Below are 4,591 nucleotides of genomic sequence, written 5' to 3'. Positions count from 1 at the left end.
CGGCACAAAAGTCGCATTCAGACAATTCTACTTACGTTTTAAACTAAATTCGATATTACATGTACATCGCAAGGTTATAACCGATAATTTTGGTTGATAAACCACACAACAGTATGATCGATACCGTACAATGGTAAGCTTGACCTCGCGACAGGTCACGCGATTATGTAATTTGCATAGCCGACGGGCGAATTTTTTAAATACGCGATGAAGAATATAGTGCGATGAAATGATGCAGTATTCGTAAAATACGATTTAAAATTTCAGAAAAATACGGGGAAATACTTAATTATGTGATAAATATATAATTCCATGAAATCAATGTTAGTTTTACGTCATAATGCTCCTCGTATGATTCCGCGGACTACAAATTCTCGCCTACCGGCTCGAATTTGTATTAGTCCGCGGAATCATACTCGGAGCATTATGACGTAAAACTAACATTGATTTCATGGGATTATATATAAATATTGTATGTATATAGCCTGTAGTGAAAAGCAGTGTTTTTTCAGACATTATGTCTAATACGTGCAGAACTTTTTACGTCAGTACTTAGTGAACATACAAAGCCAAAATAACAAAGGACAAACAGGTTTTCATCATCTGGCTATGGTAGTCATAACGAAATTCTACCTCTTTGCCAAAGTGTGTCGTAGTGATACATAAATGCCACGTAGACCTGGATTTCTTAACATATGCTTTTAAACTTAAAATTTTATATCAACCTAGTAAATGACAGTGCAATATATGGTTTTATAATTTTAATGACCTTTAAGACGCGTCAGCCGGTAAACTCTCCTCCTTTTCCTTCATATGCTGGTTTCACAATTTAATTTTGAAGAACAAAAATGCACTTTGTTTTTATACGTTCAAAAGTTAATAGCGTTCCACAAACGAGTTTTCTTTTTTTAATCTTTTTACAATCAACAGATTTTTTAGAAAAGCTCGTTCAATTTTAGATAATACTAGATTAATTAAGTACGACAAACTGCCAAAATAACTGTGTATTCCATCTATTCTATGTCTTTCAATCAATGGATTACATAGCGATTTATATTTTGTAGTGTTTATTATTATCTAAGTTCTGTTCTTTTGAATTACTCTTTGTGTTTGTGTTTGTGTTTGTGTTTGTGTTTGTGTTTGTGTTTGTGTTTGTTTGTTTGTTTGTTTGTTTGTTTGTTTGTATGTGTTTGTGTTTGTGTTTTGTTTGTTTGTTTGTTTGTTTGTTTGTTTGTTTGTTTGTGTTTGTGTTTGTGTTTGTGTTTTCGTTTGTGTTTTGTTTGTTTTCTATTTTGTTTGTGTCGGTGTCTGTGTTTTGTTTGTGTTTGTGTTTTGTTTGTGTTTGTGTTTGTGTTTGTGTTTGTGTTTGTGTCTGTGTCTGTGTCTGTGTTTGTGTTTGTGTTTGTCTCTTTCATGTTGTATAGAGTTGTTGTCTACGCATTTTACGCATTTTATTATTACAGACAATAAATAGTACACACCTGTTTCACAGTATTCACCTTGGAAACCGGCTGTACAGTTACAAACAAAACTATGCAGGGTTCCGGAACACAAGCCATTATTTTGACACACACTATCAACGCACGGTTCTTCCGTAGCAGAAGTGGTCAGTGTTGTTGGTGTTGAACTCTCAGTGGTTGGTTCATCATTAGTACTTCGTGGCAGCGTCGGTTCGTTATCGGCCTCGGTAGTAACAGATTCAGTCGAGGAAAACACGGCAGCAATGGGACTCTTATTCTCTGTGGTTGGTTCATCATTAGTACTTCGTGGCAGCGTCGGTTCGTTATCGGCCTCGGTAGTAGCAGATTCAGTCGAGGAAAACACGGCAGCAATGGGACTCTTATTCTCTGTGGTTGGTTCATCATTAGTACTTCGTGGCAGCGTCGGTTCGTTATCGGCCTCGGTAGTAACAGATTCAGTCGAGGAAAACACGGCAGCAATGGGACTCTTATCTGCATTTTAAATTCAAGAGTATATGTAAAAAAACACGTAAATTTGTGTGCCTTTGAGTCCTGTTTATCTTTAAAATGTACATTAATAACAAATGCTGATTACACTGTACGACATGAATTGGAGCAAAGTCATGTTATCAGAGGGATTGATGATGGAAGTACAGGGCCGTAGCCTGACCTGGTGCAATCATGCATCTAAAATTTAGAAAAGTGCTAATTTACATAAATTAGCATGCAATTTACATAATATCTATTTTAGCATAAGCAATTAAATATCATATGTAAGATCAGAAAAAATAAAAAATGCTTGTCAACGGGTAACCTAACCCATCACATTTGAAGTAGGTCGATTTCATTTTTTCACAATGCTTGACAAGGATAAAACAAACCATATATAATGATAGCAAAATATTTCAGGTCAAGTTTAGACAGAAGTTTTTCAGTCATCTTGATACTATCTCATGCAATTTGTCTGCATAGCTGCAGTTAGGAAATGTACACAATTTACGGTTAAACAAATGGTGTTGTTCCTCTCACCCTCTCAATTGAAACTCAAGCATTATTTTAGCCACCCCTTCTGTCACCTACACTACAGTGGAGATATAAAATCATATGGTACAATGATGCAGTGGAAGGAGACAACTCCAAAGGTGAAAAAATTGAAAATAAGACAGTGTAGGAGGCCATTTAGAGGCATAAAATATCAAACCATTGACATAATAAAATACCAGAATTGAAACAATTATGCTATGCATTACATATTATGACATAATAAAATACCAGAATTGAAACAATTATGCAATGCATTACATATTATCTGGAAGTGTATTTTGTTGTGGCAAAGCTGAAAGATGTTTGCGGATGTGCACATGGTAAATGACTTCTCATGAAGTTTAATGTGGTTCCAAAACATCCCGAATAAAGAGCAAAACATTTCAAGATTTTCAGACTTTCGATGGCCAAATGGTCGTAAACTTTTGTTCAATTCTTTTTAGTGCACATTGAATATTTAATCTCAATTCATGCTTGTATGCAACATCAGAGCCAAGTAAACCACTGTATAAGATATTATATTATTTGGAATAGACTCAAATGTATATTGTTACATGTACTATTCAGAAAATATAAAGAAATATCCTTAATTTTGAAAAAAAATGCGGAGCCCGCATGAGGATACATTGCCCATCACCAGAAAAAAATATATGGGTAGGTTGAACAGCTTTTTCATTTTTTCTGGTCTAATGTCGTATCTTTCAAAGTAGTTGCCGAAAAGATGTCACATTCAAAGTAAAAAAATGGTTGGTGCTTTCTCAAATAAGTGGCACAACAAAATAATCATTTTCTTTACCCAACTCCCAAAACTGTTATGGCATCGTTTATGTCGGAACCCAAGGTGAACTTGGTGAATTCTCCTCCTCATTATCATTATAATGGAAATTGAAGTTTAGATTTTGATGTCGAAGGTACAGCTCTATTTACAAATTCAGAGCCATTCTTTCCATAGCAAATCGTCGCTTCAAAATGAATTGCGGAATAACGCTAGTGTCAGTGTGCAATGAGATAATTATATCAAACAACATTTTAACCAAAGACAACGTCGAACGCAATTATTGAAAGAAATGTCTTCAAATAGTGGATCTTAAACTGCGTACCTAGTTTAATAGTTTTTCAGGGATATCTGCCGTTTTATCAGTATGAAATGTTTTAATATAAGGAACAAGATGTAAATGAGACCGAGCGCATCTTCGGAGTCACTGCATGCAGCATAGCAGGCGAACTCACGTTGAACGACTTTTTCCGTCTTTTTTTGAGTTTCACTCGCTGACATTATAATTGCGACTTGCTATCTTCAAATGAAGGAGACTTTCAAGACTACTGTTACTCGCAGAAAATGCACATTGCATGTGCGCACTTCGTTTGTACTTTCCCGCACACAGAATTTTTAATCTGCTGCAAAAAGTTACAATTTTTAACTGGACACATTTTTATTCAAAGTTAAGCCAGCGTACAATAGCGATATAAGATACATATTAGCGAGGAGTCACAGTCACTTTAGTGAACTATTATTTTAAACATAAATATTGATTTTAATAGCATCGCTATGTATTCAAAAAGTTGGGTTTTTTTCTTGCTTTTGTACAAAATCTCAGGGGGGGGGGGGGGGCAGCTGCCCCCTTGTCCCCCCCCCGCAGGCTACGGTACTAAAGTAACAAAATATTTCATAAAAAGACCCCAGAAAATTTAAATATTGTGTGCTGGTGAGAGTGTTCAAAACCAAACTAAAAAAGACCTAGTAGTGTATGCTTTCGCTACATACAAATATTGTTTATGCAGAAATATAAAAGTTATAAATGGGAAATAACAATCTAAGTTTGTAACTAGAATACCACTATCAAAATTATTCGTTCGCGTCATAGATACTTTGATACGAATTTCACAACACAGTCAACATCTGAAACATAACCAGACTGAATGCCTCCCGTATTAAGGGTAAAACCATAGATTTTTGGGCCTACACACATTGTTGGAATGCAAAATTCTAAACTGTAGCTATTATACATGATGCACCACTTAATTGGAAAATTAGTATATAAAACTAAATGATATTTGAAGCTTCCGTAGCTAACATGTTGTCTAAT

The sequence above is a fragment of the Glandiceps talaboti genome, chromosome 1 (genome assembly GCF_964340395.1).
Source record: "Glandiceps talaboti chromosome 1, keGlaTala1.1, whole genome shotgun sequence".
Lineage (NCBI taxonomy): Eukaryota > Metazoa > Hemichordata > Enteropneusta > Spengelidae > Glandiceps > Glandiceps talaboti.
The sequence above is the reverse complement of the archived record's forward strand: the minus strand, read 5'-3'. Positions refer to the sequence as shown.